Below are 12977 nucleotides of genomic sequence, written 5' to 3' on the forward strand. Positions count from 1 at the left end.
TTACCTGGCTCCTTTTATTCTCTGAATTCACAGCTTCCTGGGTGCATAGTTTTTGGACTTGCTCTCTTTACCTTTCGCTGTGGGAACGACCCAATTTAACTCCCCCCCCCCCAACACCAACTGTAACTCTCCAAGAGCAGAGATCACGGCCTCCTGTTATCTTCCAGGCACAATTACTACACAATTCTGTTCGATGAAATGCTCATTTAGTGTAGAAAACCGAATGTGAACAGAAACGCATCACCTCCTTCCACAAAGTGCCAAGCAAGAACTTTGAGACTGCAGACGGTACCACACGTTTCTTAAGGAACCTGTGTAGAAGTCCCTTTTCCATTCTGTAGAGGGCCAGAGCCTCGGGAAGGGACCGAACTCTAAGTTGTGGGTCTGGTCTGCTCCTGGTCTGTTTAATCCAATTTGCCTGGCTGCTTTGTTACTTAAATTTCTGTCACATTGGATAGACGTTTATTTTGACTACTGATTTTGTCTTAACTTCCAGCTCTTCATATTTTGTATTTTACGTTCTCGTTCTTTGGTATTTTGTCAGTAATCCGGACTTCATGGAGGGTCTGATGTATGCTTAACGTTAGCCCACAGGTAACAGGAAATTCTCTATATATCAAGAAGCAGTTGGCAAGAAAACACAAACACGTGTCTGCAGAGGTTCACCTTGCATTTTGGTGTGTAGGTTAATGATCTGAGGGTCGTTCAAAAAAATCATAATAGACTACTATTTCATAGTGAGACAGTCGGTATATCAGTTCAGAGATGACATCAAAGCAATCACAGGCTCTGCACGGAGAACTTTTCTCAGGGACGGTGGGGCCGAAATGAGCCCTCTCGCAGATTAACGTGTCTGTAAAATAGAGGGAAGAGGAGGGGAGAGAACATGAATGAGTGAGTACCCAACTAATGAGAAGTCCAAAAAGTCGAACAGAAATTGAATCCTGGAAAAAAACAAAAAAAAAACAACAAAAAAACAAAAACAAAACAAACAAACAAAAAAAAAACCCCACCCTATTCAAGTTTTTTTTTTTTTTTTTTAAATGCAAAGAGCCCTGGTTCTGAAAGGAGAAAACCTGGACTCCAGTCTTTTTTTTTGGTACCATTTTCAAGATGTGCAGTCTTGAGCAGGCTAGGGCGTCTTTCAGAGCCCTAGTTCTCACATTCATTAAATAAGGGTAAGAGTCTTCCCAGACCTCACGTCAGGAATGAGTGTGTGTGTGTTTGTGGGGGGAGTGTGTGTGTGGGGGGTGACAGCTGCAGAAATGACTGGAAGAAACGGATCACAGAGCTGCAGAGAGTACGGAGAGTCTGGTATTTTGTTGTGCCAGTGATGTTTTGTGGGGCTAGAAAAGTGCTGATGTCTTTCTCTGAAACTGCATCTCCTTATCTCCGCCTCACTACAAAACACCACACATTGCTCCTTTCTCTTCTACCGAGTCACTTTTGGAAAAGGACAGATCTTGTCCTTACAAAACCGGAGAAAGCATCCTCTGAGGGGTTGGCCTCCCCGGAGGAAGTCCGTGCTGGCTGTCATGCCCCACCTCCTCCCGACCTGGGCATCTTCCTGCTGACAACATTCCCTCGCCTTGTACTTCCTTTTCTTCCGTAGATCTCCAGAGCCCCTGCTGGCTTGGATGTCAAAATAGTTTTTGTTTTACTCACAAGAATTCTTGAGAGTTTTATGGCAGCAAAATGATGCTTTGAGGTTTTTCTGTTTTTATTGTTAACGTTTAGTATGAGGTTGGCTGTAAGTTCTAGCCAAAGCAACTACATAAGAAAAAAAGAAATAAAAGGTATGTAAGTCAGAAAAGAAGAAACCAACATTTTGTTTCCCAGGGAGCTGGGGAGATGGCTCAGTGGTTAAGACTGCAACACTGCTCTACCAGAGGGCCTGGGTTTACATCAGTTACCCACATTAGGAAGCTCATAAACACTCTAACTCCAGCTCAAACCTCTTCATCTACACCCGCGGTGCGCACTCACACAGGCACATAACTAAATACATTAATTAAAAACAAACACTTTGCTTTCAGATGACAGTAATATTTCTTATGGTGTCTCTAAAGGCATGTGAACTGAAGGGTTGATCCTTCCATGAAGCAGTGTTCAGATGCAGGGCTGGAAAGGATTGCATTATGAATACTCTGACCTTATGAGTGTAGCATAAGAATACAAAAAGCATTTTTAGATGTGTCCAGACTTTTAGGATCTGTCACTGTCCTTGTGGAGCTCTTGTCCTCTTGAGGTCTGACTATCTCCCACTTCTTTCCTAAGATTCCCTGCACTTTGCCCAAAGTTTGGCTATGAGTCTCAGCATCTGCCTCAATACCCTGCAGGATAGAGCCTTTCAGAGGCCCTCTGTGGTAGGCTTCTGTCCTTCTGTCCTTGTTTTCACCCCCCTCCAATGTCCATCCTCTTTGTCTTTCTGAAATGGGGACTGAGCATCTTAGCCAGAGTCAGCCAAGGACTACTCATGGAGATGGCCTGGAACCAATGCACAGAGGTACCCAAAGCAGTTCAGTATCCAAGTTGCCTCCATAGTAATGGGGATAGGGACTGTCTCTGACATGAACTGATCGGACTGCACTTTGATCATCCCCCCGAGGGGGGAGCAGCCTTACCAGGCCACAGAAGAAGACAATGCATCCAGTCCTGATGTGACCTAACAGACTAGGATCAGAGGGAAAGGGAAGAGGAGGACCTTCGTTTTCAGTGGATTGGGAGAGGGACACAGGTGGGGAAGAGGGAGGGGTGGATTGGGAGGAGAGGAGGGGAGAGGTAGGGGGGGATACAAGGTGAATAAACTGTAATTAATAAAAATAAAAAAGCATTTTTATATTCTAATGACTTGAGCTTTTCAAAGAAAACGTTGATGATAGCCCTGTTGGGAGCAACGAAGTGGCTTAGGGAGTAAAAGCGCTTGCTGCAGTGATCTGACTCCAGTCCCTGAAACCCATGTGAAAACAGAGTTGCCCAGAGGCCATGGGTCAGCTGTCCTAGCTTACTCAGAGCCACAGAAACAACAGGAGTGCCGCCGGTCAACAGTGTGGAAGGAGACTTCCAAAAGTTCTCTCTCAGCAGCACACATGGGTCTTGGCTTGTGTGTATACCCCCCCACACATACATACTTAAAAACAATACAGTGGTACATTTTATAATAATATCAAAAAGAAGAAAGTGCTTCAAAATAAGTTTAACAAAGCATGTTAAAGATCTTTAAACTGGAAAAGATTAGATACTGGTGAAAAGACTGAAAACCTAACAAACACTAATGGAAAAATATGCCAGGTTCATAGATTCAGATAAATATTATTGTTAAACTGTTATTCCATGGATTTGTTGTAATGTACATTTAAAAAAACAGAAATAGAAAAATCCTAATAATTATACATAGACCCTGAATAGTTAAAACAACTGAGTGAAATATAAAATCTGGTGGTGTCCTACTTTCTGATCTCAACCTACATTGCCAAACCATAGCAATTAAAGTTATACAAAATTTGTATTACTGCGATACAGGTAGTTAGGCCTGCAGAATACAATGGCTACCCAAGGGATACACTTAACTCTTATACTCAAGAAAATTCCTTGATGCCAGCACAAAGAAAAAATGCAATGGTGAGTCACTGGGAAAGAACACATTCAATTAGTGGCGTTGAGAGTGTGAGAGGCCGGAAGAGGAACTGCAACCAGACCCTTCAGATCTACACAATAACTCAAGATATGTAAAGGATAATTATTAGAACTTAGACCATAGAACTCGAGAGAAGCTCTTGGACATGGCTCTTGACAATAAGTTTTTGGGTACAATATCAAAACACAGAGAACAGAATAAAAAAAAAAAAAAGAGGTGTGAGGAGCACAAACTAAAACAGCACCACACAGCACAGAAAGCAATCTTGAGGGTAAGGTGACGATGTCTGGGGCAGGGGCAGTATTTACAGGCGATTCTTCTGCGCAAAACACAGCCCAAGCTCATGCAACTCAGTCTCAAAGAGAAGCAATTAAAAATTGTCGGCAGAAAAATTCTTCCAAAGAAGACAGTCAAAGTTCAACAGGTGTTTGAAAAGAGTCACAATATTACGAATGTTCATAGATATGTAAATTAAAGCTATGACAGTATATTAATTACCTTACAATATATTAACCATCCCTTAAGATGGAGCAGGATGTAAAGTAAAGGAATGTTTATATACTGTGGTTGGGAATACGAGTTGGTCCATCCATAATGGAAAAGCAGTGTAGAGAATCCTACACAAACAAACAAACAAACAAAAAATAAAGCTACCGTATTATCCAGAATTACTAATATATGTATATAGGACCTATATTCAAAGCAAATAAGACTATGTCTATATACCCAAAAGAAATTAAATCTGTGTATTAAATAGGCAGTTGCACAGTGTTCACTGCCGCGCGGTTTCAAAGAGTCTTGGGCACTTGAATACTTGATTCCCCATTGTTAGCTGTTTAAGGAGGGTTAGGAGGTGTGGCCTTGCTGCAGGAAGAATGTCTCTGGGGCCGGCTTTGAGGCGTCAAAAGACTTGCTTCATGTCAAGTGAACTCCTCTTTCTGTCAGTAGATCAGTATGTGAACGCCCAGTGGCTGCTCCAGCGCCGGGCCTGCCTCTGGCTGCACAAGCCCCAATCAACCGTCTAAGTTGCCTTGGTCATGACAGCGATGGAAGAGTAACACAGAAGTAGAAACCAATTGTCTGCTGACTAAGAGTGGATAGAAAAACTGTGGTGTCTGTAGACTTACACAGTAGAATACTGTTCAGCCTTAAGAAAGGAGGAAGCCTGAGGTCAGGAAGATGGCTCAGTCAGGAAAATGCCCACTGAACAAACACGAAGACCAGAGACAGTACAGAGGTTAAGAGCACTGACCGCTCTTCCGGAAGACCCAGGTTTGATTCCTGGCACCCACGCGGCGGTTGACAGCTGTTCGTGACTCCACACGGATCCCCCTTCTGGCCTCTGAGGGCACTGCATGCATATTATGCAGACATACATGGAGGCAAGCACGCATGCGTAGAAAGATAAATCTTAATAAAACCTCAGACACTTAACATTTCCCAAGCCAGATGATTTCAAGTGTTCTTAGCCCTCACGCCCCCCGAACAAAAATGGTAACCCTGAGGCAGTAAGCTGTCAGCGCCACTGTGGCAGGCATCACCCAGTATGCATGCAGATGAAAGCATCGCATCGCATATGCTTTGCGTAGGATGGGTCAGTTGTAAATCATGTCTCAGAAAAGCTAGGAAAAGGGAAGCATTCCATTTCCTCGACATTTCCAAGTCTCTTACTAATTCATTCTTATTGGTCACTGGATCCAACAAGATCATTCCTCCTCCTAGTTTTCTTCCTCCTCCTTCTCCTCCTCTTCCTCTTCCTCCTTTTCTTGGCATTTTCTAGGAGCCTAGAGTTTAGTGTGGTGTACACAAGCAGACGCCCACGTAACAACATGGTACAGATAAGGAAGTGTGACACACCATCTGTATGCTCTGGAGGAATTTCCCTGGAGAGGTTTCAGTGGATTGGCTGTAGCTGACGTTTCTGGGGATGGGCAAATCTGCACTAGTCATCGGCACAGAGCTGGCCCTTCCAGTCTGAGCATGAGCTGGGACTCACCTCTCAAAAGCTGAAGACAGGAAACGTATCTGCTCTTCATCTGCCTTGACGGCCTGTTTCCGAAACAGAGAAGCCAAAGATGTCATTTGACTATTCTGAAGGCAGTTGTCTGTAGATCTAGAATAATTACAGCCTAGAGACAATATCTGAGGTATTTTATTGAACAGGCTCATTCTGACCATGTCTCGTTTGCTTTTTATTTAGCTCCCTATGTGCACCTATGTGCATGTATGTATAAGGACAAGTTTCCAGCCCTGTGGCGCTTAGCACACAGCTGAGTGGCAGAGTGGGGAAGAGGATCTTAGCTGGGGAACTGCTGGCATGGGGGGAGGGGCTGCTGAGGCCGGAGGGAAACAGGCTGTTTTCTCAGAACAACACCCTTGAAAGGAAGAAGAGATTAAGAACAGTAAAGGCTGGCTCCCTCCTTCAGGTAAGTTAGCTACTTGCCTAAGGTGCTAGAGCATCAGTAGATAAGCATGGATGCAAAGTCAGATTTCTACCACAATCCGTTCACTCTACTGCTTTCCTTCAAGGTAAATATAACCCTAATGGATGAGGAACCAGTTGGAGAGTTAGAATTGATACCCTGGTTATCCCAGAACTGTAACCAGTCTATCCTAGTACCCTTGACAGAACATCCTTGTATTTGTCTTATAAAAAGTTTACAGTATTACCGAGAACGTGCTTTTTGCTTTGTCTCTGCTGGTACTTCAGCCCCCTCCGCCAGAGGAAACGTTGTTCTGATAGACTGTCTGTGAGGCACAATTGTGTTTTCAAAGTAACGCTCCAAAAAAACCTCTCAGTTTTTTAATTTAAAATTTCAGTTCTTGTTTTTTTTTGTTTTGTTTTTGTTTTGTTTTGTTTTGTTTTGTTTCTCTGTTTGTTGAAGCAGGGTCTTAGCTAGTTCAGGCTGGCATCAAATCTCTATGCAGCTGAGGATGACCTTGAACTCCTGATGCTCCCGCCTCTGCCTCCTGAGCGCTGGATTACAGACCGGTGCTTTGTGCTCACTTAAATTTGTTATTTTTTTTCTTCCATTTGAGACAGGGTTTCTCTGTGTAGTCCTGGCTATCCTGGAACTCACTCTGTAGATCAGGCTGGCCTTGAACTCACAGATATCCTCTTGCCTCTGCCTCCTGAGTGCTGGGATTACAGGCATGCATCACTACTGTCCATCTCAAATTTGTGTTTTTAATTAACAGATAATTCTGTATATTTATAGTCTACAATATGATGTTTTGATATGTGTGTTTTCCACCAAGTGATTATATCAAGCTAGTTAACATACCTATCGACTCATACATACTCATTATTATTATTATTATTATTATTATTATTATTATTTGTGGTGAGAATACTTAAGACCTCAGCAGTTTGAAATGCAGCATGGTTTTGCACTATAATTCACTTGAGTCATCTCATGGAACAGTAGGTCTTGAACTGGAACAGCATGTGATTTTCCTTGTATGTACCCTTCTCTCCAGCCTTGATAACCAGCATTTGATTCTCTACTTCTGTGAATTGTACTTTTTTTTTACACAATATTTTAATTGATTCATCATTTAAATATTGATTCCCATCACACTGTTTTCCCAGTCCCCCCAGGTCCACTCCTCCTTGTGACCGCCCACCAAAAAGAAGAAGGAGAAGGGTGTGGGAGAAACAGAATAAGATTAAGAGGAGGCAGAGGAAGTGAAGGTGGAGAAAGATAACAATAATAATAATAATAATAATAATAATAATAATAATAACAACAACAAAACAAAATCAAGTCCAATTTGTGTTGCCCACATACTCACTGTTGCATGGTCAAACTCCCAGTGACCGGCCCCTTAAAGAAAACTGAGTCCCTTATGATTTCATATATAAGTGAAAATCTATGGCATTTGTCTTTCTGTGGCTGGTGTATTTCACTTTATGTATTGTCCTCCAGATTCATCTATGTTGTTGCAACTAATAGAATTTCCTCCATTTAAAATTCAGAGAGTATTCCATTGTATATACACAGCATGTTTTCATTTCAGTGTCTATTCTTCCATTGGTAGATACTAGGCTGGTTTCAAATTTGATGCTATGAATGACAGCGTATTTATTTAGAGAATTGTTCTCTAGTACATAAAGGAGGCATCTTGAAATCGGGAATTTTTAAGTTTCTTTCTAGACCTCCTATTTATTTTCTGTGTGATCCTAAAAAAATTATAGTGCCTACCTGAGCTTTGCTGTCTCATGTATAAAAAAAAAAAATTCTATAAACATATGAATGAGACAGTATCTGTCAAACACCTAGTGGCTGACATATAGAATGTATAGTGATAGCGTACAAAGGTAAAAAAGCCAGTCCTCCCCTGCGTGCCTTAATTAAGATTTGTAAAAACATCCCATGTTTTAAGTGTTAAATGTGAATACCTTTCTTCTTGCTCCTGGGAGGCATGTCTCCTTGACTCGTTATGGCCAAAGCAACCATGGACTCAGCACTCACCCTGGGGGGGGGGGGGGGCGGCGGCGGTGAAACCATATGTTGCAACAGGGGAGTTGGAATTTCTGCCTGGCTGAAGCTATCTCCTGGCACCTATTATCCCTCGGAAACAGATACAAGACATTTCTTAGGGCTGTGTTTGCCCTTTGTGCTCTTTGTAGCCTGCATGTGGGTTGTTATCACTGGCTTCCACTCACCTTGTCTCCATGCCTTCCTTCTAAGCTGCCATGACAACCGTCCTCCAGTTGGGAGTTCGGAATTTTGAGAATGGAAAACCTAGATGTGCCAATCTAATCCGAATGCGGTCCCATCCTTAGGAATCCAGCCATCTACTGATGACCTATTACTTACGTACCTAGAAGTGCTTCATTTCTTTGTTTCTTTTCCTTCTTTTTATTTTTATTTTTCTTGAGATAGATTATGATACTCTGTAGGGGAAAGAGAGCCCCTAAAAGACAAAATGACAAGGATTACACACACACACACACACACACACACACACACACACCCTCAGTTTAATCTCAAGCTCTTTGCAGAGATAAAAATCAGTTCCCCAAAGCATGTAAGCCGGCGGGGTTTGAGGAAGGTGGTAACTGAATCTTGAGTTTCTTTCAACACAGAAGTGGGAAGGAAAGGCTCTATCCTCCCAGAGAAAAGAGCTTTGGAGGGAAGCAAGGAGGTTCCTGCATACGAATAAACCAGATGATGAAGCCTATGAACAGGAAAGGCCGCTATCGGCTCCATCGACACACAGCTGTCTGCTTCTAATTTCAACCCCTTTTATCTGTCCTGAATTATGCTTGTCAGGAAAAACCTATCAAAACTTATAAACTTATGTAATTCCCATTTATGCCAACCGTGAAACACGAACTACTCAGTTATTCATAAGTCACAAATATTTATCCTCTGACTACTATAGGAGAGGAAATGAGCAAGGCTAAACTATAGAATAAACTGTTATACAACCTCAGGGGTATTTGGATTTATTTTATGTTCAGCAATTCAAGCTCTGTCTTATTTGAGGAAAGGTGCCGGTACACGGTTCTGATGAGATGAAGATAGAATGGACAGAGGCTTTTTTTCCCCTTGCCTTTCTTGTGGGTACAGATTGCACATATGAAGTGGGCAGAGGTCACAGCTACCATCAGAAAGAAAAATGGTACCCTGACAACAGTAACCCAAAGTCACACTTAAGAATCTTTTAGGGCAATAAGAAAGTCTAGAGGAGCGATGTACATAGCCCTGGACAGGATGGCCAGAACCCAGTTCCAAAGGGCTCTTGTTGCTTATTGGTGAGTCCCTTGCTTTCCCTTCTTTCTGAGAAGATTCTCCAGCCTCCCTTTGATACCCTGTCTCTTTTCTGCCATTCATCAGCTGGGACACTAGTTTGAGGAGATGTAAGCACAGATCTCCCTTCCTCCTGTCCCAGGAACTTAACCTGCCTTCATTTGGGGCCTCTACTATTACAGTCTGACTTCTAGGGTTTACTGTAAGGGGGGATAGGGCAACTCACCCCCTCTCTTAAATGCTTACTCTAAGCACACGCAGAAATTCATCTGCTGGCTAGAGCCAGTCACCCAGGCCCACCTGACTACAAGCAGGCAGGGCTTCTATTCCTGTGGGTCTAGGAGAGAGAGCACGTTCACACCAGGCTTCTTTGCTATGAAGAACGTAAGATTCACGAAGAGCTTAAGATTCCCCAAGCGGAGAAAGGCATGGAAGTTTGGGTCAGATTAGCCAGCATGGTGGCGCATGTGTGGTTCTGGCAGCTGTGGGGACTGAGATGGAAAGGCCCGAAGTTCAAAACCAAGCTCTCCTGAACTGTTTGTCTCAGCCACGGAGCCAGAGTGGTCCAGTACTTCATGCCACTTTAGAGAGCAGGACGGCGTGGGTGTGTGGCTTCTGCCTCTGTCGGGATTGACTAAACACTGCCCAGTGTAGTTGGAACTCGGCTTTCCACGCGCGCGCCAAAGGGCCTGAGCGCGGCTACCTGGAAGGGTGGGGAAAAGACGCAGCCGAGCCCCGATTGATGGAAAAGTGGCATGAAGATGGAGCCCAAAAGATGCGTTCACTCTCCTGCATTCCCTAGAGGCACTCTCTCCCTGATGGTTCACGGTATCTTCTGTATCTCCTCAGGGATCTGTCATCCTTGGCCTCTGCGGAATCTTTCACCTTGGGAAGAATCCCATTTTTACTGTTTCGTGTTCTTTAGCCTTCCTTCTTGCTGCCTTAGCATTGTGTTCTCAAATAAAGTATCGACAGTTAATTCACATCCCAAGGTCTACTTTTCAGGGAATCCAGAGGGAAAGAAAGTTTCTTATTAAATAACATTACAGAAGTTACCTTGAGGCTTAAAAAATGTCGTCAAGATTTACATTAAGGGGGCAGAAGAAGAGAAGTTAAAATGCTTAGAATGAGGAGATAATAATGTATTGTCCGAAAGGGTGCTTTGCCAGCCTTCCACTGTTGAGTTGAGTCTGGAGGATGGAGAATTTCAGGAGCTTTGAGATCAAAGTAAAAAACGCAAAAGCTGGTGTCAGGAAGAGGTTCTGAGCAGGTCAGAGCGCTTGCTCTGCACCAGAGAAAGAAGTTGGGCATTGCCCACTAACCCTAGTGCTGTGGGGCATGGGGACAGAGACAGGAGGATTACTGGGGCTTGGCTGAGCGAGACAAGGGTCTCAAATGAACGAGGTGGGGGATGACACAAAATACCTAATATCCTCCTCTGGCCTCCGTGCAAACACAGGGGCAGGTACCTGAACACACATGTGTATATATTAAAAAACTCTCTCTCTCTCTCTCTCTCTCTCTCTCTCTCTCTCTCACACACACACACACACACACACATTTGTAACTATGAAACTAGAAGTATATTGTAAAGGTACATGACACAGAGTTAGAGGTTGGCACAGACCAGTAGAGCTATTGAAACAATAATTTAGAATGTTGACTATTTAATATGTAAGCCCAAGCAAATAATTTAAGATACAAATAGGTTTAAGTACTCAGTTGACAAAGAGCTGAATCAATGAGTCAAGTCTAAAACAATTGAATTGTTTGAGAACATATTGAAGGTTCACAAATCCTAATGCTGTTCTATGAAATCTAGGAAAAGGATTCAACTGCAAATACCGAGCACATTTAGAATCTGGGAAGCGATCAAGGGAATAGGAGAATAGAGACCTTTACTGCCTGCAAGCTGGGATGAAGGAGTCAGGCATCCAGTCTCATTATCTGAATCTCTCCTGCAATGTTCTTACCTACGACCTCTCAGCCTCTTCCTGAAGAATTCCAGTCATGATGTATTTGCTTCCTGAACTGAAAATTGAGTGCGACTGTGTGACCTCCCACACCATCTGTGTGTGTGTGTGTTTGTGGGGTTGGGGCTATATATAGTTCAGTTCCCAGAGTGCTTGCCTGGCATGCATGGCATCTTGGGTTCCATCCCCACTCCCACCTATACTGGGTTAGGTGGTGTATGCCTGTAATCTCAGCACTTGGGAGGTAGAACTTGCAGGAGGGACCCAAACGCAAGGTCATTCATCGCTACATGGCAAGTGAGGAACCTGCCTGAGATACATGAATCTCTGTCTGTAATCAGTAAGTAAGCCTGGCAGTGAGGCGGATCTCTGAGTTTGAGGTCAGCCTGGTCTACATAGTGAGTTCCAGGACAGCCAGGACTACACAGAGAAACCCTGTCTAAAACAACAACAACAAGAGAAGGAGGAGGGGAAGGAGGAGGAGGAGGAGGAGGAGGAGGAGGAGGAGGAGGAGGAAGAGGAGGAGCAAAAGGAGGAGAAGAAGGAGGGGAGGAGGAAGAGGAGGAGGAGAAATTAGTAAATAAAAGCAGTATGTGCCCTTTTCACTGTCTGTCTTTTACCCTCACAAAAAGTGGCTTACAATTGTTCTTCCACACGCTGATGCAAAGGTACCTGAAGGCAGAGTTTATATTTCCCAAGCCTTGCTTTGCCTAAGGAAATGTCCACCACTTCATTAGTCACCCACTCCATGCTTCCATGTTTGTGTTTTGGCTCAAGCCATTTCAGGTTTCTAAAGTGAGGAAGGAGACTCGCTCCAGTCTCTCTCAGGCCAAGGCACATCAAGTCAATGAACCTTGTAAAAGAAGCTAGGCACAAGAAGACGGGCACTACGTTCTCACTCATACAGGACATACCGTCACAGACAGAGATCAGAACAAAGGTCCCCTACCTTCCTAGACTAGAGGAGAACAAAGACGCCTTACCTTTTGAAGACGGAGATTAGGAGAACAGTTCCTTACCTTCACAGACAGAGAGTGTAACAGTGGTCACTGCAGGCTGAGGAGAGCAGGCAGGCTGGCGGAGGGAGGCTCCATTACAGACACTGGCGGGCAGTTCACAAAGGAACGAATTGTGCTGTCCTGCACACTGGTACTGACTGCGGCTCGCAATGCTCCGTAATGATCTGGAAGAGAGGGATTCTACGTTTCCCAGCACAAAGAAATGTTACATGTTTAAGGACATGGAACTGAAAGCTACCTTCCTTTGACCACTGCCCTTTATACATGTCTATTAAATTATCATTCGGCACTCCTGAAATATGTACATTTCTTTGTTAATAAACATTTGTTTTAAAATGTGCTCGTTAGTTATCTAGATCTGAACTCAGTGTTTTATGTCTTGTTAGACTAAGGCAGAAGTATTAAGAATGTTTATTTCCTTATTAAAAATTCCATATTTCTGTTATGTTATCTATTCCATGGCCACTGCTAACTGTAATAAGACCATCAGGAGAAGCCCTCCTGTGGCTTCTCAAACAGATTTTTTCCATCCTTCTCTATCTATCTATCTATCTATCTATCTATCTATCTATCTATCTATCTATCTATC

General features: G+C 43.4%; 1 long non-coding RNA gene across 1 annotated transcript; it reads right to left on the bottom strand.

The window, feature by feature from the left end:
* Nucleotides 1–205: 205 nt before the first annotated feature.
* LOC129681066 (uncharacterized) lies at nucleotides 206–12472 on the bottom strand. Its single transcript, XR_008720766.1, has 4 exons — nucleotides 12389–12472; nucleotides 8465–8557; nucleotides 5634–5686; nucleotides 206–853 (listed from the first exon to the last, which is right to left on the bottom strand). It is a non-coding gene; the product is annotated as an uncharacterized LOC129681066 (long non-coding RNA).
* Between the last annotated feature and the right edge of the window lie 505 nt (nucleotides 12473–12977).

The sequence above is a fragment of the Psammomys obesus genome, unplaced genomic scaffold, assembly GCF_907164565.1.
Source record: "Psammomys obesus unplaced genomic scaffold, mPsaObe1.curated_primary_1811, whole genome shotgun sequence".
In the NCBI taxonomy this organism is placed as follows: Eukaryota; Metazoa; Chordata; class Mammalia; order Rodentia; family Muridae; genus Psammomys; species Psammomys obesus.